This window comes from Panicum virgatum, chromosome 1K (genome assembly GCF_016808335.1).
Source record: "Panicum virgatum strain AP13 chromosome 1K, P.virgatum_v5, whole genome shotgun sequence".
NCBI classification, from domain to species: domain Eukaryota; kingdom Viridiplantae; phylum Streptophyta; class Magnoliopsida; order Poales; family Poaceae; genus Panicum; species Panicum virgatum.
Genome location: NC_053136.1, coordinates 23000074 through 23025980, shown reverse-complemented (window position 1 = coordinate 23025980; position 25907 = coordinate 23000074). Strand labels below are relative to the sequence as shown.

Below are 25907 nucleotides of genomic sequence, written 5' to 3'. Positions count from 1 at the left end.
TTGCCAGAATAAATTAAAATTAACAAACAAATACAAAAAATAATTAAAATTTAACATGAACCAATATATGGTGTCTATTGACTATATAAAAATTTTGAAGACAATCCACAATTCGACCATCTCTAGGACTCCAAATCTTATTGAATCCTTCTGAACGATTGAATCCTTCTGAACGCTACGATTTTTGTTGTGAGATGTTTCTGTTTGTAAACATCGTACGTGACAAAATGTGCGAAATCTTCTCATTTTTTTATCACAACCTCCACGTGTGATACCATCCCATCCCGACAAATCTCATGATTTTTAGACTTCATTTCTTTTTTCTAGAGTTTAAAAATCATTTGGACAAAATTTCGTGCCCGTGTTTCCTGAACAAGAAGTTCGAAATTTCTTTTCATTTCATGAGCAATGCCTCGAACTGGGCTAAATAACATGAATACATTTTTCTACTCATTTTATTCTTTAATTTGATTCACTTTCAGTTCAAATTTGACTTGATTTAAAAAATTGCTTGAAATATTATTAATTAATTAGATATAGCAAACAAATTCAAAACGATACCAAATTTTAACATGGAGTACTACATGTATGTGGGGATTAGAAAAAGTTTTGAGGTGAGAAGAGGAAAAATATTATTTCTTTATCGAGTGTCAAAAAAAACACTCGGCAAACTTGCTTGTTCGTCCAATGCCAAAAAAAAACACTCGACAAATAAGCTTTTTGCCGAGTGCTTTTTTTTTGGAACTCGGCGAACAAGCGAGTTTGCCGAGTGTATGTTTTTTGACACTCGGCAAATGGCTTGTTTGCCGAGTGCCCGATGCAATGCACTCGGCAAACCTTTAGGCACTCGGCAAATGTGGGTTTTCCTGTAGTGTTGTCCTCCTTCCACAGACCTTACTAAGAATCTATACACTTCGAAAAGGAGAATTCACAAGCATTCGATAAATTAAGCAAGAGGGAAATAGTGCGGCTTCTAATAAGCATTGCAAACATATTAGCTGATAAGAACCCACTAATGTCAATATTGTTCACTATACGTACTTGTATCAAATCCGGTGAGGAGGTACTAGCCGACGAGAGTGTAGCAGATCTGGTGCCATGGGATTCGTCAAAGGGGTAGCAGATCTGGTGAGCCTGCCGTCGTCAACATTGTAGCAGAGCCGGTGCGACGGGATTCGTCGAAGGGGTGGCAGATCCGGTGAGCGGGCCATGGATGTGGGGAGCTGGGGGAGATTCTCACAAATACCCTGGAGAGATGGGGTAGCGGGTGCCAGTGGGCCTTTTGCCCGAGGGGTAGGAGGGACATTTCACGCAATTGCTTTCGGCTTTGGCAGCAGAATTGGCGCTCGGTAAAATTCGAAACCGCGGCGCGGGTGTCGCACTAACCAATAGACCCCACACGTCAGTGTTAGTGGAATCCCTTTATGAATGCTGCGACCATTTGTTGGGAACATGATTGTTTCTCTTTATTATATCCGATTTGAAATTTGGATTATCCTTTCTCCCTTGTAAAACCTCAAAATTACTTGATTCTTTTTGTAAACTGCATATAAAATCAAAGTCTTTTACTATGGAAACGCAATTTATTAATTTTTTTGAAATTGACATTGTCTTCTAGTCAAGCAAAAGCTGATGCTAGGAATGTGAAAACCAACACCTAATCGTGACATTCTACTTCAACAAATAACAAGCTCCCATTGCAACAAGGGCTACAGCAAACACACTGCAGAAAATCATAGCTTGGGTTAATCTCTCAACTTTTGCTTCCAATTCGTTGCTCTTCACGAAACCGTCACCAAGGGGTGCCATGGCAACAGAGCTCCCAACAGCATGGATCTACTCCATGGGCTGGACTTCTTGAATCCCATCTTGATCATCTAAACTAGCTGGACCTTCTTTGCTTTAATCAAATCGTCCAAGTAACGCCTCTGCCATTTGAAGTCACCACAGGACTGCATGAACAAGAAACCTTTGATTACACCCTATCAGAGATCTGAAAGTACAAAAACCAAATCAAAGCTCAATTCACTGACCGGGCATTTCATATACACCCGATCGATGTTCAAATTCTCCTTATGTAATCGGGCCTCACGCACCCTTGCCCTCGAGCACTTCAGGCAAATCACCATGGGCAACCCAGTTTCCTCGCCAAGAAGCTCTGTCATCTGCCTGCGTCTAGATGAGGAATCTACAACATGCAACATTGTTTTGCGCCAGCGGCAATTGCGGGTGGTGAGCAGGGGCAGATTCCGGCGGCAATGGCTGGCGGCAAGCAGAGTAGCGGCAGGGAAGCGTGTCTGGCTCGGGTCCGGGCTCTTGGGTTGTCCTAAAGGATAAGGCAGGGACAAAAGGGTCCTTTGTCATGGGATGTGGCGACACGCGTCAACAACCTACTAGTCTTGAACGCATGGTCATGCTTAATAACCTGAATCGATGGAAATTACTTACATGCCCCTCAGCATCTCCCCCTTCGTCCCCATTTCCCCCCACCTCCCTGAATGGATCTGTATCCAGCACAAGCACCAGCACCAGCCACCAACCACCAGCCCCACGAGCGGTATGGTTCTCATCAAGGTAAACAATAACTCCGGCTCCAATTCTGGCATGGGTTTCCCCGTGCCGGCGGATGATCTGACGACATCCTTGCAACTGTTGGAGCCGGACAAGCGGCCCCATGGTCTCGCACTGACGTTGAAAGACATCTCCACGGCCTCGCTGGCAGCCAAGCGCCCCCGCGGTCGCCCGCAGAAGGCTAAGTCACCATCCTCGGCCTTGCCGGTGGTTGTTGACGCTCCTTAGCGCCCCGATTTGTATACCGCAAGCGCACGGTTTGTGTAGCTTTTCCCTTAGAGTATTGCCCCAAGGTTTATCAATCCGTGGATCGACAAAGAACTACCTAAGGTTTTCCATCTAATCTAACAGATCTATCCTAACATGAAGCATTGATTGCATATAAAGGGTGAACCTTTGACAGATATGAGTGATGTGTAAAGGTTGATCTCATCCATGAACATAGGCTTAATCATAGCAAAACCAAAGACATGACTAGGCCTATCGTCATCTAGTTGTAGTTCAAGCTAACGAGCAAATAAATCATGCATCTCAATCAAAAGCATCTTTAAACTCAAAATCTCCAATCCGATTCCTCGATACTCCGCCTACTCTGTGGAGACGGCCTGTCACGACGCCCCCCTTTTGAACGAAATACCCTGAAGCAAGTCGAACCCCCTTTGGTAGTTCCGCCATGAACCTCTAGCCACCATGACTACAAGATCATGCTAAGCGATCTATCTCGATAATAGATCTAGTATGAAGCAAACCCAAAGAAAAGAACAAAATCGAAAGAGAGAACATGATCGCTAATAGATTTGGAAGATATGATTATCATTACTCACATAATAGATTCGTTTGGATCGTCACCATCGAGTACATACCATTGACGACTCCAACTAGCTCATGAACTCCACCATGGCACAACCTCGCAGGGAGGCCATGGCGGCTAGGGGTGGCCTAAGCCATCTCCTAGACAACTTCGAAGACTTGCGGCGGCCGTCGTCTCCCTCTGGTCTTGGCCCTAGGTTTTCATCGAGTTCTAGGTGGATGGATGCCACGAGTTGAATAAGGTGCGAGCTATTTATAAGCCGAGGAAGCCACCGGTCGAAGGGGAGGCCAAACCGCCTTGAAAACGGTCTGGGCCGGCTGGCCCCATGGGCCTAGGACGGCCAGCCTACCCCCTTTCGGGCTCGTCTCGATCTCATTTTTCGCGTGTAGACTCCTCGCATCTTCTAGAGTTTCTGTCCTTCACGATTGCACCCCTTTTGACATCATTATCTTGGAGATATCTTCGAGGAAAGGATAGGATAGGGAATCCTTAAATCTTCATTTGCTTTGCTTAATCCCGAAGTATCTTGATCTCATCTTCGTGGGCTCGGTCCTTTGGGCTCTCTTGGAGGATGGATGTGCATGAATGGGCTTCGAATCAACATGGGCTTTGGTCCTTCCTTTGGGCTTTGGCCTTCGTCTTTCTCTGTGTTAGCGCTCGATCACGGGCCTCGTCATTTCATGCTCCAAAATAGACCAAAAATCTGCAAAAACGAAGTTCCTCCAAAATATATGTGCAAGTGTGAAAATGACCAATAATTAGGCCGGGGTTAGGACGGTTAGTGATTTTGATATTAAATTCATGCCATTATCAAGGATAAACAAGGGATAAAGTGGGTACTTAAGGAGTACCAACATTCCCCCCATGCTTAAACCTTGCTCGTCCTCGAGTAAGTCCAGGAGCTTTGCTTATAAAGAAATCAGCGTTGCCCCTCAATGTCCTCTCTGCACTTAGTCATACATAACAAGACATATTGCTCTCTCAAGTATTTAACATTTAAGTTCATGTTGTGACCGGCTACTTTTTCATTATGGAAGATAGACTAGCAATTAAAGAACAAGCCACAATAATAAATAAATGCAATGCTCTCAAACTTAAGCGAACTTCAAACCTTTACCTTGTTTCATCGTGAAGAGTTTTCAAAAGAATGCATATCCAACATAAGTGAGGTTCTCTTGCAAAAGATCATGGAAATACTCATCTCATCAAGTCGCCCAAGCCTACGTTAGATTGTCTTCAACCTATTCTACTCATATATAAAAGTGGAAGGCTTATGTGGAGCTTGGTAGGTAAAAACAATCCTAGCAAAACATTATATCTAAAATATTGTCAAACTAAGAGAGAGATCTATTGGATTTACTGAGACTAGTCAAAAAGGCCATTGGAAAATAATGTTGGAGAGGGAGAAAGATGAAACACACACATTTAGATAGGTACATGTGCAAGTGGCAAATGGATGATCCCGAGACACAAATGAAGTTCTCGTTATCGGATTGCACATGGTTGGAAGATTTGAGTATGGAATAGTTCTTCAAAGTAATGTGGAAAATTAATGAAGCCAAAAAGAGCTAAGGAGCATTTTATTCTTCTCTCTTTTTTTTTCTTTCCTTTTCTCCCTTTTTTTCATTTTTCTCTTTTTCTCTTTCTTTCTTTTTTTTATTTCTTTTTGCTCCTTAGAACTTTTGATAGCATAGAATACTTACCCAGCCATCCCCCATGCTTGAACGAATGCTCGTCCTCGAGTATGAATAGTGGGAGAACCAACTAGCTAGGGTAAGTATCTCAAATTCACCTTCTTCTTTGTAGAACCGCTTGAATCTCCGGGGTGCCTTGTCTCCCAAAACTTTTCTTTATATGGTGCCCTTGATTCTTTTGATTCTGTCGAAATGATAATCCATACTCAAATTGGGTTGTGGTCAAGGAGGTAATCACAAAAAGATATTTTTGGTTTAGGGTGGATATCCAGCGAGGTTTGTAAAATTCCCAAAGTAGAAACTCACAATGCATGGATAAATAAGCTAGCAGAAAGAAGGTTACACAAAAAAAACAGAATGACCAGCTTCTTAGTCTCATACCAAAGAAATCAATCTTAATCCAACTCATCAAAATATAATTTTGCAATCTAAAGGTTTCATCATGAAAGAATATGTATGTATAGGCTTTGGTAGGTAGAACTTTGCAAGAGATTCACAAATGTAGATAGCATAGGAATTAAGTTTTTAAATTAAACAATCACAAGGTGTAAGGTCATCGGTAGACTTAAATCAAAGAGCAACATAGAATATGTGGGTTTAGAATTTAGTCATTTAACCTCCACAAATAAAAGAGCCGGTATTTAATTATTTAATTCCATTTAATTGAGAGAAAATGGTCAAGTCATATACAACATAGCGTAGGTAAAACAAAGCGGCAACTTTCATCATTTTTCCATAAGCATAAGGCATTGCCAAAATGTATCAATGTGGTGAGCACAAAGTGATGGTGATCCTACACTTATTGAAAATAAAAACAAAACTAGGTTGTCCTCCTAGAAGCCATGTGATAGGTTGAGAGATATATACAAATGTTGCATCTATGGTTGAAGGCATATATGTACAAACATTTAGAAAAAGAGAGGGTTGAGGAAGAATTACCATCCTTCTCGATGCTCGTAATGAAGTGTAGAGCGACCTCCCCCATACTTAAGCATTGTGCTAAGCATGAAAAAAGAATCATGAGCATCTTGTGGCAACCGTGATTATCTTACTCCATGAGATCTTTCTTCCTTGTCCATGAAATCCTCCCCCATGCTTAGCATGATGCTAGGCGTAGAAGGAGAAGATGGACCATCTTGCAATTCTTGAAGTCCTTCCCTAATGTGTATGAATATCATCTTCAATGTGTCTTCACCTTTGTTGCCTCAATTTCCTTCAACTTCTTCTTGTACTAAGTCATGGTCCCAATCTTTGCTTCTCATCGTCGTCGCCTCCTTCAATTCCTCGTTGTCCCATTGCTGCCTCATCTTCACGAATTTTTCATTCAATTTCCAGAACAGAACCTGTACTGAAACATTGCTCCATTGCGAAGTGTATGAATTTTCCTTTCCAACGAGTCCTTATTCGCCCAAAACTGATTCCGAACAAGAGAGTTGTGTCCATTTCATCCCAGTGCTGCAATCTGTCTCGACGAATTTCAGAACGCGCAACGTCCAATGTTCTTGCCATATCTCCTTGTACGGGTCTTCCAATTCATTGATCTTGGATGAGTTGGAATGGGAATTTCATGGAGTTTCTGAATATCAACTTTTTATTCCTTGTACATCTCTGTCCATGTGCAAAATTTGATGAAAACAGCGGGGCTTGCTTTCGAACTTTGGAGATGTTCACGAATTTGATTTCTTCTTTGATCACGAATTCATGGGAGCACTTTGTCATGCCTGCAAAACAATTCAAGTGCACAATCTACCCCCAAGGTGACAGTCAGGAGTAGAGACAATTGCCAACAAACCAAAAACATCCCCTAAGATACTTAACTTGTGGCATAATTGGTCTAGTGAAAAATAAACCTAATGGGTGTATGTGAATGCAAGTGGGAGGTGTGTGTGTGTGTGCAAATGAGAGGAAAATGGATTGCTATCTTGGTCAAAAGAGCTTAAAGATGGAGGTCCGCAAACAAGTTTAAACACCACATTTACACAAGATTGCAAAAGGTAAATGCTATCATGATAAGCATTACATGGATAGGAAAGCATACATTAATAAGATTGAGACCAAGCTAGCAAAATGAGGGCATGAACAATGGAATGGATGCAAAGTGCAAATGCAAAGTTAGCAAAAACAAGTGTTAGCAAGGTTGAAAGGACCTTTCGATGTTGTTCCGCAACTAGTTTATTCAAAAACAATTGCTAAGAGTGTCAAAAAGCCTTCGAGACACTTCATAAGAAGTGAGGCTTTTGTCAATGAAAAGGTTATTTATCGAAAAAGGATCAAGCAACCGAGCTAACAAGGTTTTAGAAGTAGGTTTATGGGTTTCCTATATTTTTTTTGGCTTAAAACAAAATTTTTGAAGAGACAGAGTGTTGGGTATAGAAATTCTATCTAAGGTGGTTTAAAAAAAAACTAGAGAGAAACAAAAGTTAGATTTTTTTAATGAAAAACATACCCTATGGTTTTGGGATTGCTCTATGAGTGGTTTTCCTAAGGGTTTTAGGATCTCAAAAGCGAGGCTAGTCAATGTTTTTAGAAAAGGTTTTTTTTTAAAAAATGCTACATGCAATGCAATGCAAGGGTGAGATGAACAACATGGTATGCAATGCAACACGGGGTTGGTGAACAAAATGATATGACATGATGAAGTGGTCTAAAACAAAATAAAAAGTTAGCCTAAGTTAACTAGCCACAAGTTTAGAATCAAAGGGTGGTGCAATGCTTCATAAATCTCTCTAAAAAGACACAAAGAAAAAGACTCAAAACACTAATAGGCACAAAAAAAGGTCTACAAGTTTCCCAAGATCAAATAACAAAGTGCTCCCTCAATAACATTTAGAATGAACAACATGAAGTTGTGGTTTTTGTTAGAGCAATGGTACAATGTTACTTGATATTCCGATTAAAGAGTGCAATGTAGACGGTCATTTTAATATATATATATAATAAAAGATCGGGTTGCCTCCCGCAAAGCGCTTCATTTAGAGTCATAGAGCTCGACTTTCTTACATACCTTCTCATTGATGCGAAGCCATGGTCCTTCATGCAAGAGGTGAAGGTGTTCCATGCAGCTCTTATTCCACTTCCCATGTTGGACATGATCAATCACGCTTAATGGAAAACTTGCCCAATCGTCTCTCACATCATGGTCACCTCCTTCTTTGTTGTCCTTCGTTGCTACCTTTCTTTTCACAGATTTTCCTCTCTGTCCAGATTGGGAATTGCACCAAACAATTGATCCAATGCAAGGTGCACGAAATCTTCTTTCCAACAAGTCTTCATTTGCCCAAAACGCATTACAATGGAGGGAGTTATGCCCCTTTTTCCCCGTCACTTCAATCTGCCCCGTGCTGATTTCAGCACATGCATCTCCCATATTTGAGACATAGCTCCTCCCATGGGTCTTCAATTGTATCAATCATGGATGCGTTGAACCGAGGACTTGATGGAGATCCTGAATATTCAACTTTCTTGCATTGTAAATCTCTGGACTTGTGCACAAAATTTATGAGGCTTAGCGACGTCCGTTCTTGAAACTTGAAGATGTTGATGATGGTGTTCAAAATTTTGGGCACAGTTTCCCTCCTCATCATTTGAGTTTCATGTCCTGCATGGTTAGTGAAATTCGGGGCTTCTCCCGACATGTGCTCTTTTAGGGTCATGAACTTGACCAAGCGCAAAGCAAGATCGAGATTTGCAATTATTTGTAAACATATGCAACATAATCACATCCTCAATTAAATTTTATCAACAAAGCATGGTGTAATTAAATGCAGCATGTGTTTCTTGCATAGTGCGGAGCTCATTATTAGGCAGAGGTTCTTTAAGCATGAAATCAACCTTCTCAAGAAACTCTAGCCTATCATCATGAAAAGAACAAGGCATAGAATTTAAACTTTCATTCCAACTATTGGTTCGAGCATGAGATTTTTAACAATTATCAACAAAACCAATAGAAGCTTGAGAATTCACTGTATACCTTAGCCTCGGAGCTTTTTCAGACTCATTGGAGTCGTGGTGCTTTGTGCGAGATGTCATCTTGATGCACTCCTCGTGGTCCGTCATGATTTGCTTCTCACGTCTCTATGTGCTGAATGTTGCACTCTTGTAATCCATCGTGGTTTGTTTGCAACATCCTCGTTTGTCGAAGGTTGACCGCTTGTGCCTTCATTTGTCAATGTCATTGGGGTTCTTCCTCTGCTCCAAGCCTCTGAATTTTATCATGTACGCTTGATGAAAACATAGCCCAAGCTCGCCTTCATTGTTATCATCGTCATCTTCTCTATCTTGTTCTCATCGCGTTGCTCCTGCCTCTTCTTTGTGGAATCTCTCCTGTATACTCAACAGAACATATACCAAAATATAGATATATTGAAATGTTTATGAAATTACCTTTCCAACAAGTGGTCATTCGCTTTAAACGGAGTCCAAACAAGGGAGTTATGCCCGTTTCACTTTTGGTGCTGCGTGCTGTCCAGAAATTTTCAGAGTGCACAACCTTCAATGTTTTGGCCATACCCGCTTGTAGGAATCTCCGATTGACTTGGTTCTTGATTCGTTGGGACGGGGACTTCGTGGAGCTTTTGAATATCCAAAAATATGCTGCTATTTGCTTCTGAGGTTGAGCAGAATATTGATGATAACAATGACTTCTTACGAATCGATCCGAAGATGTTGATGACCTTGATCTTGTGGTCTTCGGAGCGTCTTGTTGTGCATCCTTGGCTTCAAGGTCATCACCATTGATTCACCAGCGAGTAGCATGGCTCCAATGGTCTACCTCCATGGGTGGCATCTTGGTTCCTCTAATCTTGTTTCCTCTAGCGTTGGTCAGCTTCAAATCATCAACTTTTGTGCACAAGGTTCTCCAAACATCTTGCGACATCGTCATCACTTTCTCCATTGTTTGTTGCTGCCTCTTCTTCGTTGAATTCCTTGATCATCCTGCACAGAACATGTACCAAAATTCTACTCCATGTAAAGCCTTATGAAATTACCTTTTCAAAGAGTGGTCATTGATCCCAAATGGACTCCGGATGAAGAAGTTATGGTCGTTTTACTCAGGCACTACGCTCTGTCCCGAGACATTTCAGAACGCGCAGTGTTAAAAGATTTTACCATAACTCTTCACACCGATCTCCAAAATTCATGATTCTTGATGCGTTGGAAAGTAGACTTGATGGAGCTTCAAAATAATCTATTATTTGCTCATGGTACTTCTCTGATCTTGGACGAAAAACTCATTACAACAGTAACACTTTGGAGATGATGATGATCCGATCGCACGATTTTCTTCGCGGGCATGCTTCATACCTATTGCTTGAACAAACAATTTTTCCCAAAAACATTAGTCTTTAAAATCAATTGACACGGCGGCGTACCTTATTTATCATCTTTTGCTTTGGGGAGTGGGGACTCGATAGCGGATGCTGGGCCACTAACAAAAGTTAGCACCTACCACTAAAGAGCGGGTCTTGACGTAGCCATCAACTTGCTTGAGTGAGATTGGACTTGTCAAAGTACGGACGTTGAGAACTTCTCAATCGCTTTGTTTCTAGGGTTTTACCTGCATTCATGGACACAAACAAGAAACACAGGATATATGCAATAATAAAATTAGGGTTAGTCCAAAAACTAGATAAATCGCCCTATGGTTCGTGTTGCCGATCCCCGGCAATGGCGCCAGAAAAGCTTGTTGACGCTCCTTAGCGCCCCGATTTGTATACTGCAAGCGCACGGTTTGTGTAGCTTTTCCCTTAGAGTATTCCCCCAAGGTTTATCAATCCGTGGATCGACAAAGAACTACCTAAGGTTTTCCATCTAATCTAACGGATCTATCCTAACATGAAGCATTGATTGCATATAAAGGGTGAACCTTTGACGGATATGAGTAATGTGTAAAGGTTGATCTCATCCATGAACATAGGCTTAATCATAGCAAAACCAAACACATGACTAGGCCTATCGTCATCTAGTTGTAGTTCAAGCTAACGAGCAAATAAATCATGCACCTCAATCAAAAGCACCTTTAAACTCAAAATCTCCAATCCGATCCCTCGATACTCCGCCTACTCTGTGGAGACGACCTGTCACGATGCCCCCCTTTTGAACGAAATACCCTGAAGCAAGTCGAACCCCCTTTGGTAGTTCCGCCATGAACCTCTAGCCACCATGACTACAAGATCATGCTAAGCGATCTATCTCGATAATAGATCTAGGATGAAGCAAACCCAAAGAAAAGAACGAAATCAAAAGAGGGAACATGATCGCTAATAGATTCGGAAGACATGATTATCATTACTCACATAATAGATTCGTTTGGATCGTCACCACCGAGTACATACCATTGACGACTCCAACTAGCTCATGAACTCCACCATGGCATAACCTCGCAGGGAGGCCATGGCGGCTAGGGGTGGCCTAAGCCATCACCTAGACAACTTCGAAGACTTGCGGCGGCCGTCGTCTCCCTCCGGTCTTGGCCCTAGGTTTTCGTCGAGTTCTAGGTGGATGGATGCCACGAGTTGAATAAGGTGCGAGCTATTTATATGCCGAGGAAGCCACCGGTCGAAGGGGAGGCCAAACCGCCTTGAAAACGGTCTAGGCCGGCCGGCCCCATGGGCCTAGGCCGGCCGGCCTACCCCCTTTCGGGCTCGTCTTGATCTCATTTTTCGCGTGTAGACTCCTCGCATCTTCTAGAGTTTCTGTCCTTCACGATTGCACCACTTTTGACGTCATTATCTTGGAGATATCTTCGAGGAAAGGATAGGATAGGGAATCCTTCCTTAAATCTTCATTTGCTTTTCTTAATCCCGCATCTTTGTGGGCTCGATCCTTTGGGCTCTCTTGGAGGATGGATGTGCATGAATGGGCTTCGAATCAACATGGGCTTTGGTCCTTCCTTTGGGCTTTGGCCTTCGTCTTTCTCCGTGTTAGCGCTCGATCACGGGCCTCGTCTTTTCATGCTCCAAAATAGACCAAAAACCTGCAAAAATGAAGTTCCTCCAAAATATATGTGCAAGTGTGAAAATGACCAATAATTAGGCTGGGGTTAGGACGGTTAGTGATTTTGATATTAAATTCATGCCATTATCAAGGATAAACAAGAGATAAAGTGGGTACTTAAGGAGCGCCAACAGTGGTCAAGCACCCCGTGGGCGCCCGCGAAAGGCTGCGTCGCCCTCCTCGGCCTCGCCGGCGGCCAAGTGCCCCCCGTGGATGCCCACGGAAGGCTAGATTGCCATCCTCTTCCCTGCTGGTGGTTAAGCGCCCCCGTGGGCGCCCGCGAAAGGCTGCGTCGCCCTCCTCGGCCTCGCCGACGGACAAGCACCCCTGTGGGCGCACGCGGAAGGATGCGGTGACCTCCTCGGCCTTGGCGCCCTGCACAGCCTCATTGCCAGAAAAGCGACCCAGGGTAGCTCCACCAAGGGCCTCGCCACCGGCTAAACGGCCCTGCGGCAGGCCACCGAAGAAGGCGGCATCCGGGGTCTCGAGGCTGGCCTCTAGCAACTACGTCTCCTTGGTGACAATGACTCATCCGACTCCTTGGACGAACTAGAGTTCATGAGGAAGCACATGCATCAAATGGGTGATGAATTGTATGAGAAGAGCATGATGCTTGCAAAAGCGCAAGCCAAGATTGCTGCCCTCGAAGATGAAGTTGAGAATTGGAAATCGAGAGCAAAAACTGGGTGTGGGTGTTTGTGTTTTTTTTTTGAAATCACTATCCATGTTGGTGTTAATTTGGTGTCCCTAATGCTAGGGAAGATCCTATGTATGGTGAACAATTGCTAATCCTATGTTTAGTTAATCATGTGGGTTTGTCTTAATTTGTCGTGTGGATGAATCCGTATGTCTGAATCTATGTTGGAGAATTGGAAAGGGGAAATAATTTGGAGGTAAAAGAAGCAAACATAGGGTTCGAACACAGGTCCACAAGGTTCAGATTAAACATCGCTACCACTAGAACAACGGCTCGGCTTTGAACGTACATGGCATACAATGCTACACAAATTAATTTTAATGGACACGTGCCACCAGCGCGGTGGGTGGGGCGGGCTTTGCCTACTGGTCCACGTGGTAGCGCGTGATTGGTTCAGATGCATAAGAGGTCGTAAATTGTCCATTTTTTTTTGTTTTAATCTGGACTTAGAACTTGTAACAGGTATTTCTCCCTCATATGAACTCCAATTTTAATGATTCTTTTTCTTGATTTTATCTAAAATCCATATCTTCCATTTAGCTGTGTTTGTTTTGAAAGTTCCACACTATTGCATAGATTTTTACATATTGCTTAGTTTGTTACACCTCAAATTAATAATTAATAAAAGATTTGCCAAAAAAAATTGCAAATATAACTTCATATTCTGTAATTGTAAGGTAAATGTTATATTGTGTCCCAATTGGAGGTGTATATGAGGCCAAAAGTTTTACTGAGCTATAGAAACTTGATAGTTTGTCCTGAGTTATAGGAAACTATGCGGGAGATGTATCCATTTGTGAACAATGTATGGTCCGACTTTCCCAAAACCATTGAAATTTTTTTTACAAGCTTATATACCTAACATATGTTACTGTGTAAGTTTGTACGATTTTCTGACAAACTTATGATTTTATTATTTTTTTTAAAAACTACCTTAGCCATAGATGTTTGAATTATCCATCTCAAATAGTTGAATTTTGCCTCCATACCTAGGACATGGGCTATAAAGGTACATATGGTTCTGAATATATTTTTTCTCTAATTTTTTGAATCATTTTGGATGCACACGTATTTCAATTTGAACCTACTTTTCAAATAACTGTTGTGTTAGATGGGCCACAAAACCTCTCACGGGCCTTTTTCTAGTCCTGCCCGCTCCCTCCTAGCCATTGATCTGCCAATCGACGACCCACATGGCCACATCCCGCGGACTTGCCGCGACGGTTGCCGTGGTGTGACAGGCGTCTGCGGCGGTACAGATCGTAGATGGGATGGCGCCAGGGATGGAGTAGATGGGGGAAACATCAAGCCGTGTTTGCGGGCTCAAGCCTCCTGCACCAATTTTTTTTCCATCGTGACGGAAAAACCGAACGGGGTTCGAGGCGTCGCTCATCTCGGAACTGCCGCGGAGTAGGGAGGGCGTAATCCCTTATTCTCCCGAACGTTGCCTTCATCCGCGCTCACATTTCCTTTCTAGAGAAAGAAGAAAAAAGAGAGAGAAGCACTAGAGGGGCAAGAGCGAGCGGGGCGAGGGGAGAGCACAACTGCTTCCGCCATCGCGTCGGACTATGGCGATGGCCGATGGCAAGCGCCCCCGTGATGTCGACGAGGAGTCCAGTGCCCTGCATAGTGGTCTGCTGCGTCTTCGTCAGGAGCTCTTCCGCCACCGGAATCCATCATATCTTTCTTTGTTTCCTTATCGCTCGCTCTCGCCTTGCCGTTCTAATGTTTCTTCTGTGGCAAGTTTTTTTGTTGGCAGCGCTGCGTCGAGTGGTCTGCATGAGTGGATAGCGGCGCAGGGCGGTGCTGGAATGTCTGCCGCCGCCATTGCCACCCCGGGCTCACCTCCGTTGTCCGGCTCATCCTCCTCGTCGGATTCCGACCCTCCGGAGGAGTAGCACCCGGACGTGGCGGACCTGGTTCGCGAGGCGGACCAGGCACGCGGTCCGTAGTCGGCTGCTACAGTTGAAATCGGGCGCCTGCGAGGGAGCCTGGACGCCGTCGAGGTGGCCCTGGGTGCAGCGGAGGAAGAGATGGTGGCAGCGCGCGCCTCGACCGCAGACGCACTGGCCCTGGTCATCGGTGAGTTCCACGGCTGTGTCCTGCTAGTAGTGGTTCTTGTTTTTGTAGTAGGTCGGTGTGCCCTTATTGTTCCCGTTGGCAGGCTTGGTGGAGGAGCTGGGCGCCGCGTACCACGACGCGGATGAGCTACGCCGCCGCCTCAGCGACATGCAGGATCAGCGCAAGGCCGTCTCGATGGTGGCGCTCAGCGTCTTCCGCGTCGTGAGGGCGGAGGAGCTACTACTCACCGACCGCCTCCAGGCCCTACCGGGCCGCATCCGGGCGGCGATGTCCCTGGGCGCTCGCCACTGCGCCATGACTGCGTTGGCCTCGGTCCAACTCCGATCCAGCCTGCACCTGGGGGAGTTTGAGCCGGGGTACCCAGAAACTGCAACCGCAAGTGCTCGGTGGGGTGGGCTTCGCCAGCTGGTCCACGTGGTAGCGCGTGATTAGTTCACATGCATAAGAGGTCGTAAATTGTCCATTTGTTTCATTTTAATCCGGACTTAGAACTTGTAGCTGGTATTTCTCCCTCATAGGAACTCCGATTTTGATGATTCTTTTTCCCGATTTTATCTAAAATACCAATCTTCCATTTAGTTGTGTTTGTTTCAAAAATTCTACACTATTGCATAGATCTTTTACATATCGCTTAGTTTGTTACACGTTAAAACAATAATTAATAAGAGATTTGGCATAAAAATTGCAAATATAACTTCATATTTTGTAATTGTAACATAAATGTTATATTGTGTCCCAATTGGAGGTGTATATGAGGCCAAAAGTTTCACTGTGCTATAGAAACTTGATAGTTTGTCTTGAGTTATAGAAATCTATGCGGGAGATGTATCCATTTGTGAACAATGTATGGTCCGACTTTCCAAAAACATTGAAATTTTTTTCACAAGATTATATACCTAACATATGTTTCTGTGTAAGTTTGTATGATTTTCTGACAAACTTATGATTTTATTAATTTTTTTTGTGGCCGCCCGCGACAGTGCGCTCGAGATTCTCGTCGAGGACTAGCCCTGGTGTTGTGAACACAGGTCCAAGGAAGACGGTACGCATCCAGTGATAAAGCATGGTTGGGGATTGCCAATGTTGGTCAGGCGATAAAGGAGGGCCTGGTACACAATACGCCGACTCCACCTATTATTGGAGCTAGGCACCCGCTCTAAGTTGATGCGCCGGCCAACTTCGGGGTTTCTGCACAAGTGGCGCATGAAGCGGCTTGTCCCCCAAAGTGCGCGGAGGTCCTCCATTGGAGACCACGAGGTCGCAGCGATGTTGCCTGCGATTTGAACGAGCACATCGAAAGGAATATCCCCCAGCCACGACCGGCGGCGCCGCTTTGCCTCCATGTGTGATTGCCGGCTCGACGACGAGTCGAAACCAGAAGCGGCGCGAGACGAGGCGTGGATGGAGCTGTGGTGGGAGCATGGACGGCGGGGAGGAGGAGCGGTGCAAAAAACTCTCGTTTTGAGCTCTTGAATAATGCGTCGCCAGGTGGTGCTGCAGTGGGGATGGTGTGGAGCCACGTGGACATCGGCGAGCCGGAGCCGTTGATCGGAGAAGACGCGGTGCTTTTTGGTGGGGGCTGAACTACTGCTCTCTCTTGCAACTAACACGCCATCGCAGTGGAGAGTTGGGGATTTTTTTTTGGAGGGAAGGGGAGGGGAAGTTGAGTTGGAGCCGTGTCTCTAGGGATGCCAATGGTCTCAGAAAATATGGTTGGGAGGAGTAACTGGCCCCTCTTCGCCGGTCGCTGATAGGTGGGACCCACATGTCAATCTCAGGAGTGGCCAGCCGCAGCTCCTATCTCAGATCACGATCGTGGAAGAAACTCTCATTTGGAGCTCTTGAATGCGACGCCAGGAGGTTCAGGCGGCGCCGTGTCTCGGTGGATGGCAACCGCATGCGGAACAGTAACCGGTGCAGCCTTTGGTACGGAAAAGGTCACACAGTGCAATTCTTCTCGCCCGTGTTCGATCCTTTGGAGTAGAAATAATCATTCAGAAAATTGAAATATACAATAACCGGCCCCTCTTCGCAAGTCGCCGATAGGTGGGACCCGCATGTCAATCTCACAGAACTAAACGGACGCGACGAAGGCGCCTGGTCAGCACATCACGTCCTCGTCTCTTGTTTGTGGCCCCTAGTTTCTGTGCCCCATATGTCAGTGGCTGTTGGGTGGAAACAACTCGGGACACTGACAGCGTGGATGCATTGTCCCCAAAATTCATGAAGCAGAAGCATTAATATAGCATATATATGTACACTACTTTAATTAACTATTAATAATTATTTCACTCTAAAATTCATGAAGCAAAAGCAGCATAAAAGCAAAAGCTACACTACTAATAATTCAGTCTAAATTAAGCTGTCCTCTGGAATACTATAGCGCGGTGGATAGACGAAAGCAAAAAGAAAGTAATCGTCGTCCCAATCCAAATTTACAAAATTCAGCTCAAGAACAAATTGAGCTCGAAACGAATCTGGCAGTCCTCATTGCAAGACACTTTGCATCCAAATTGCGGCCATGGTAGAACAACAATGGAATCGCACTTGCCTTGCTTGCACGGATCTAGATTGGCGCACATCGGTAACACCACCGCCTTTCTCCTCATCCGGAGCAAGAATCTCAGCCACGTGACCGTCTCGCGGATCTGGTAACACTCCTCGTTGCTCAGCATTTTGGCACCGCCCCATGGCACCTTCATCGGTTTACCGCTGACGGCCTGTCTCATGTACTACCTAGCAGTATTGTCGACGCCGGCGCCACCATTGGCCGTGTACAGGAGGACGGCAGCGACATATGCCGCCACTTTGTGTCTGCCACGGGTGGCGCGCTCGAGATTCTTGTCGATGACTGGCAGGGGTCTGAGTAGTGGATAATGGAGGACGGAAATCATCCCGACGAAGAAGCAGGCCTCCAAGTTGCCCACTTGGGCCAGGTGAGGAAGGAGTGTCAGATAGCCATCAGGGATGACATACCGATACAGCTTGTAAAACCGCTCGACGGAGATGAGCCAGCTGACTTCGGAGTGGCAGGTCACCCGAAGCGGTGCATGAAGTCGCAGGTCTCCCAAAGCGAGCGGAGGTCCTCCATTGGCCGCACTGAGGTTGCAGCGATGTGGCCCGCAATCCGAATGGCCAACTCAGTAGGGAGATCCGCCAACGACGACGGGTGGCGTCGCCTCGCCGCCATGAGAGCCGGCCGGCGAGGATGGAGCTTTGCCGTGTGCACGTAGGCGAGCTGGAGATGAGGCATTCAGATTACTTTAGCTCGAGAGGGGCCAAGTAGAGGGGAGAGTTGTGGATTTCTTGAAAAAAAGACCACCAATTTTGGACAGGGGAGACGAAGTTCAGCTGGCGCCGCCAACAGCTTTGGCGGGAAGAAGCGCGGAAAAAGGAACCAACCCCTCTTCCCCGGTCACCGACAGATGGGACCCGTATGTCAATCTCACAAAAGAAAATGGATGGTCCCCTATCCTTAAGTAGTCGGGGGGCCATTCCAAATAAAATGCGAGGATGGTCTTCACATTGGTCCTTTCTTTTTCATGGGTCGGATGGAGTGGATCCTGGTGGCTCACTCAAACCTCTCTGCTAGCACCACAGCAATTCTGTATTGGGCCTGACTTTGAAACGGGCCCAGGCCTTATATCTGCGGGCACCACTTGGCCACGGTGCAGGTTGGACAGGCCAAACATGATAGCCATGGCCCATGAGTGACGGGCGACGGCCTGGTGGCTCGTACTCATACACGTGGACGTCGGCTCACTGCTATCCAGTGGAGCCCACGATGACATATTTGACCCACAACCCTAACATGTGGACCTTCTGGTTTCAGTCAGCACACGTGGCTGCCAGCTAGACATACTGGACCAGTTAACTAGAGCCTACAGTTGCACGTGTTACCCCACGTCAGCCTGCTCTACCCGCACCGGTCAAACCTCTCGCAATGGACTCGCGTTGATATAGTTGACCAGCTACCGTTCCATGACGAATCGCCCTGGTCTGGTTCTATGATGAATCGTCACACGTGGCAGCCGGTCTGGTTCAATGACGAATCGTGACGATCGTAGGTAAGAGGACTAGATGGCAAACTTTTTTTGTGATGATATGAAATATTGTTTTGTGTCATGCGTTTTACTTTTGTCATAGTTCCGCATGTGCTGAGGGCTGCGCCGATGAACTATGATGGAACCCAACGTGTTTTGTGATGTGTGTTTTACTTTTGTCACAGTTGCGTAGTGTCCAAGGGCCAACGACGAAGACCTATAACGAACCTGTCTCGTTTTGTCATAGATGTGGTCTGTTCAATGACGAAGCTAAAAACGTCAAGCGGAATAACATCATGGATGCTACTATTTCTACTAGTGTCACCAACGATGCATGCGCTAGACAGAGGGTGTAAACAAAAACCAGAGACCCCAGCACACACTACTGATGGACAATCTACTCCTATGGTATTGTTAAACTTGGTCCCTTTTTTCCCCTTTCTTTTCAAGAAAAAAATCGACGACATCCACTATACCACAACACTGGATTAGCGTCGGATGTCAGTCACTAAATCTCGATTATTAGCGACAAACCGTTGGTTGCTATAAGTTCTCAACGAACGATGTGTTAGTAATACAAGATGTACCAAGCAACAATCGGTCTGTATTTAGTTTCTATACTAGAAACTCTAGCGCGGCTTTGCCGCGCCCTTCCCAGGAGTTAGGCCAGTGTCTGACACCTTCTACATATTGTGCTCTAGTTGTTTAGTTCCAATCCTCGGAGGGTATGTAGTTGCCAATGCATTTTAGAGTAGCCAATGCAAATGCCAGAGGTTATAAGAGTTTTATTTATAGATATATAACTTAAGAAATCTGTTTTTCATACAATCCCTGGTCATACAAATAAGTTTGCACATTTAAAGATGTTGCCTCGTAGCAAATCATGAGAATCCTTCAAAGAAATCAATGCAGGAGGGTAGCCTTCGAAAATTCGAGTTCTACATAACGGTAAGCTGAAAAGATACCCAAGTCATGACTGAGCATTCTTCGTTCCTTAATTAAGTGAATATAAACTGTTAAGATCTGTGTAATAGAACAATACCACTAAAGTTTACAATACCATATAAATATCAAATAGGAGCTTAGATCATTGACAAATGTTATCTGGCATACATTAGCTCTTATTAAATATTAGCATACCATATTAAATATAGGTATACAACTTTTGCTGCTCGACCCCTTTTTCTTCCTTCCTTGTTTTTGATACATGTCTTCTGGCACTCTTTTCTCAGATTCATTTTCTAGCATCAACAAAAGTAATTAAACAATTGAAACAATCAATTTGTCATAGGTCGTCATCTAGTAACTGTAACTTTAGAGTAAAGAAAATAAATTCCAAAGTGAATTTGAATGGTCAATCGTTAGATTAGAAAATTTACTGGTAGTTCCTCTTGTCATATTCAGTAAGATGAACACTTAGGTTTTTCATCCCTATATGTTATTTGAAACCATGCACGGGAAATTGCTTTTGTAAGCTCTACTGCAGGTCAGGAATTGCTAAGCAGAGATGTGCAGGTACTTGATGATAAAGCGAAGATTGATTTAAAAGCCAAAATATCAATCACGTCTCATAGTTTTTAACAGTAAAATATGAAGTTATGAGATGTTAGCAATTCAATGTATTACTGACTGTGTTTTTGGATAATCAGTGGCAATCAAATTTGAGGGCAAATAACATTTGTTTGGATTATATAGACTACTCTCTGTCCTTTTATGGTGAAAAGTTAAACCAAGCATGCTTTCAAGTCGATATTCTGTGAAGATGAACAAAGCTTAATGAGTTTATTATCTTAGGATAGAAGCATGGAAAATTACCAGCATTCACAGTGCTTATGCATTGCAACAGATGAGTGGCTAGTGTGATCAGAAGAAATATTATGCTACCATAACATGACTAGCTACATAGAGGAAGCAATTCGTCCTCATATCTGGTCTGGTGGTTATCCAAGGAAATTGCAAAGTAACTGCTCATTCTGTTTTAATATTTACCTATCAACGAGCAAGAGAACTCCATCTAGTACAACAGGCTTTCAAATGTGAACTTTTGTTGGCGTCATTTATTTGCAATACAGGAATAGAAGATAGGTATCTTCATATAAAGGATATGCTACACTTAAATTGAATTTTCTATACGTATGGGAGCTTGTAATTTATGGAGTGCAGTGGCAGCATATTTGTGATTATCAGATTGTACTATAAAAACAGGTTAGAATTGGTTGGGTATTTTGTCGAACACCTAGCAGGCAGTGGAGGCAGGGTCGGCTACACCCTCTGTAACCTTGGAGAGATGGTGCAAGAATAGGAGACCGTGGCTAGAGCTGCTGCTTGTGCCACTGCCATTGCTGCGCCCATCTATTGCTGAGTCCACTCTGCCACCGTCATCCCAGATCCGCCAAGGTATAGCTACCAGGTGCTGGTCAGGAGTATGTCAGGGGCGATGGGCCGATGGCGTCCTAGGATGGCGCCGCCGAGGCCTGGGGCAGTGGGGGCAACGACAGCTCGCTCTTCGAGGGCATGGTCCTATCCATGCTTGAGCCGGGCTCCGCCGGGGAGGCAGCCTCCGTCCCCATCCCGTCCCGTCCTCGTCCTCGTCCCAGTCCCTGAACCGGATCCCGCGTCGCGGCCCGACTCTGATGCCGACACAGCCTCCTCCTCCTTAGTGCTACCGCTGATCTCACCCTCCTCACTGCCACAGGAGCTAGTCACACTCGAGCAGCAGCCACTCCTGCAGGGCAAGGATCGGGGCCACGCAGCGGGCTTGCCCCGTCATCGGCACCGTCGCGCGTCGCTTGCCTCTGCTCATCCTGGCCGCCGGAACCCCTCGACTGGAACTCTCGTTTGCCTCCCCCACCGCCAAACTGGCTCCCGCGAGCCGGTGAATCACTGGCCCGGCATCAGCGCGTGCCCGAGCGCCACTTGGCCCACAGTGACGTGCTCCGCCTCGCGCTTTGGCACATGTGAAAAGGAACGGGGGATCTTCTCTTGCGCCTCGACGGCCACAGAGGTGGAGAGGCAGGCGGCGAGCCGGCGAGGCGTGAGGTGTTTGGCACTCGCGAAGGGGCTGGAATTGTGAAATCGGGAAGGTCCGATCAAAATCTGATGGTCGTGAAATCGGGACGACGTGGCCCAATCAGGGCTCGAAAATGTCACCAACTTTAGGTCTATGGAGATACCATTAGATTATTGGTCGGCATAAGGTAATATAGCGTCTAAACAATAGTCGGCAAATGTGCGCACCCCTTTCCCTCCCAGCTATGCGTGCACGGTGCGCTCCAAGTGAATCTCTAAGCGCTTAATATTTTAGTCCTGGCCCACAAATCAGTTGAACAAAGGAAACCCTAGCTATCCAATTTATTTCCTTCCCAAACCTACCGCCGCCGCTCACTCCAAATCTCCAGCACCCGTGCGCCTTCATCTTTTCCCAATGTGGCGGCCGTGTGCGCGCAGGGAGCTCCAAAATTTCGCGGCCTTCCGCAGCCAAAATGTGCAGCCGCCTCATCCAAACCTTTCCCCTACTCAGAATCCAAAGCCCGCAGCCGCCCCATCCACCAAGCCGATCCGTCCCTACCTCCGCCGGCCGCCGGGCCCTACCTCCGCCGCCACCGGACCCTGCATGTGCCGGCCGCACCTAACTAATCCGGGCGCCGGCCCCTGCCTACGCCGCCGTCAGTCTACCTCTGCCTCCACCGGCCGTGTCTACGCCGGCCGTCGAGCCCTGCTTCTACCGGCGCCAGACCCGGCATCCGCTAGCCGCCGGGCCCTTCTTCCACCGCCGCCGGACCCGACATCCCGGCCGGCCACCGGGGTGCTGGGCCCTGCCTCCTCCAGCTGCCCCAAATCTGTTGAGCTTCCCCTCAGCTCCCAGGTTTGTCTCACCATCTGTCTCCCCGTTAACTCATTGTTGCATTCGTCAATTCAATTATTTAACCTCCACTGCCTGGAGTTCTTTACCTTTTCAGTTTTTGGATTCAAATGTATGTCAGATGAGTTGTCCCTGTTATTTGTTTGGTATATTTTGCAAATTTGCTGCGACAAATGTAGATGCAAATAGGGATATAAAATGAGTGTTTCAAGTCAGCAGCCATTCTTTTAGTGCTTGCTCTGTAATATCACTAGAACCAAGCTTTGTTAATAGATTTGTAGATGCCTGTGCTTTAACTATCTCTATTTTTTTTGGTTTAAGAAGTTTTACAACCTAAACAAAACTATATGGCATGGGGTGTATTGCTTTTATGTGTCCATAAATCTAGTGTGTCTGTGAACCTACCATTCTTCCATGATGCATAATGAAATGGTTGCTTGACTTTTTCTCTGACCAGGCACTTCATTATTTCCTCAGCTGCTGAACTTTAGATCTGCACTACACCAAAAATTTGTATTGCAATATAAGGTAAATACATAAACTTCCAGTACTCTTTTTTCAAGGTGTATAGATTTTTTTTAAAAATCTGATTGCCTCTCTTTAGGGAACGGGCTGGTGCCCATCTTGCAAGCATCCATAGCAGCTAGTACCCTAGCTGAGAACTTGGTGAAGGCCTTGGTGACGGTATGGTTCTGTAGTTGCTATCCCCTCCTCTCATATTGTCGTATTCTAATATTCTGATTTGTTGCGTGTACACTATCTATTTTTTGTATTTTTTAGTATGCAAAGATATAATCTGAGAGCTCCTTGACTGGATCCTTTTCCAATGCACTAGGCAATCTATGATATCGACGATGCTGCCTTTGATTGGTTTATGAGTACTTGTGGAAATAAATGGAGGGAGTTCAAGGCAAAGCTAAAGGTGCTGTATTTTAGTGGCAAATTAACTGATGATGAAATAAAGGAAAGAAATGGGGAAAGAATTAATGACATAGTGTGGAATTTTCTTATTAGCTATTGAAAGTCTCCTGAATATGAAGGAAGTAACAGCTAACATGAATCCGGAGCAAGTAACTACTAACATGAATCTTATCATAAACATTTGCATTTAACTATTTCTATCACAGAGGCGCACAAAAAAGAGCTAAAGCAAATCGTCGAAAGTTACAACTACATCATACATCAGGCAGCAAGAGCTTCGCCTATTCCGGGCATGAATTGATCTAGAAAACTCTCTTTTATATACTGCAATTTAATACACTTCTACCATGTAGTTTTAGTACTAAAAGTGAAGCACTTGTAGGGTGATGAGTTAGGGCATCCCCCTCGAAGAGATGAACTCTATCAAAACACATACAAGAAAAAATGGAGTTCCTTCAAGGCAGACAGCACCAATAATTGTGAGTTTTGTCCTAAAAAATTTGCAATGTTTAATATTATTTCTGGTGCATAAACTTTCCTATTTCATTTTTGTAGAGTAAACTTAGAGAAATTGTTGAAGCCCGTCCAGAGTTAAAGGATAGAACAATTCAGCAAGGTGATGCATTTGTTGCTGTTTGTGGAGAAAAGGAGCCCAGAGGACGTGTGCATGTTCTGGGTCTAGGACCAACTCCGCAAGATGTTGGTACCCTAGGGTTGAAGTGTGAAAGAGCATCTAGGCCCCTAGTGAGTTTTGGTGTATTGATTGACAATACGATTAAAGGACTAACTTGTTTCATAAGATTATCAGCAGGTGTTTAATTCAGGGATTGATGTAAATTGAGATAGCTCATGTATTGCAAGCAAAATGTGCATGTCCCATTGGCATCATTATATATGTAATAGGATCGATTGAGAAAGAAAAATGGAGAGCAAGGCATTCATGATTGATATGAAGACTCTAACATTTGTTGAAGCTTATTAAATTATGAGGGACTCAAAAGTAACAAGCAAAGTTATAAAAGAAAATTGAGAGCAAGGTATTCATGATGGATATAAAGGCTCTAATGTCTATTGAAACTTGTAAACTATTGAGGGATTCAAAATGACAAGCAAAGGTTATGAGAATGAGACATGATATGCTGTTACATAGTCTCAAATTGGGAAGACTTGTCATATATATTATGAATATTGATTATCAAAGAAAGCAAGCAAGGAACACATGAATGAGACAAGAGTACATGCATATACATATGTAGTCTCAAATTGGAAAGCTTGTAGGAAATTGAATAGAGAATTTAAATTGATAAATAAGATTTCATGCATGACACAAGTCAATGTGATGTTCAAAATGGATGGCTAGGATGAAGGTAGAAAGGAGCAAGAGGCGTGTTTCAAGAAGCTACACAAGCGTCGGCTTGGAGAGAGCAAGGAAACCATTACGGGTCAAATATCGGAGATCCTAAAGTCATGGAGAGCACTACGTTGAAGACTGTCATTATTAGAACAAGAAAGGTGACTAGTGAATCAAAGATTGATTTTATTCTTATATGAAGGAAGATTCAAAGTCACTAGCTCAAAGCGGGTATGCTCAATGAATTAAGGATGTTGACAACCTCAATATATTGATTGAATAAATTTCAGCTTGATCGAGACATAAAGCTCAAGTGTTATGTATGTGTTCTTTTATGAGAACTTGAGTATAGGATGCTGTACTATCAACGGGAATGCAACATCAGTGGTTTGACATTACCGAAAGTGCTTATACGTATCCTATGTGAGATAAGCCAAGAGAAAAACAATTTAGTCCAGAATTCACGTGGGACCTGTCGGTCGGGGTCCAACGGCTAGATTATTTTAACCGACCGGTCTGGCTCTGACAGAGCAATGGCTAGTTTTTGAGAGAGGGGTATGTATACCCTATACCCTCACCCTTTCGGGGGTGCTGATGCCATTACAATTCTGAGCCATGTTTGAGCCGTGTGAGCACTTGAGAAGTCATCTCCAACCTCTCTTTGTGAGTTTTGAGTGAATCAAGCTAGATCCTTGAGTTGGGTTTAGTGAAACCATTGTAGGAGAGCATTTGAGCAGCAAGAGCATCTTCCCTAGCTTTGAAAACTTGTGGTCGCGTCGGCCAACTTGTTGAAGCATTTGTTACTCTTGGAGGTGAAGCCTCCTAGACGGCTAGGCATCGCCGGCTAGCTCCCAGGCTTATGGTGAGCAGTGGCAAGTT

The 25907-nt window shown here is 44.8% G+C and overlaps 1 long non-coding RNA gene across 1 annotated transcript; it reads left to right on the top strand.

Annotated features, from left to right (window-relative positions):
• Nucleotides 1-23122: 23122 nt before the first annotated feature.
• On the top strand, nucleotides 23123-24600 carry LOC120651821. Its single transcript, XR_005666330.1, has 2 exons — nucleotides 23123-24156; nucleotides 24233-24600. It is a non-coding gene; the product is annotated as an uncharacterized LOC120651821 (long non-coding RNA).
• Nucleotides 24601-25907: the final 1307 nt, after the last annotated feature.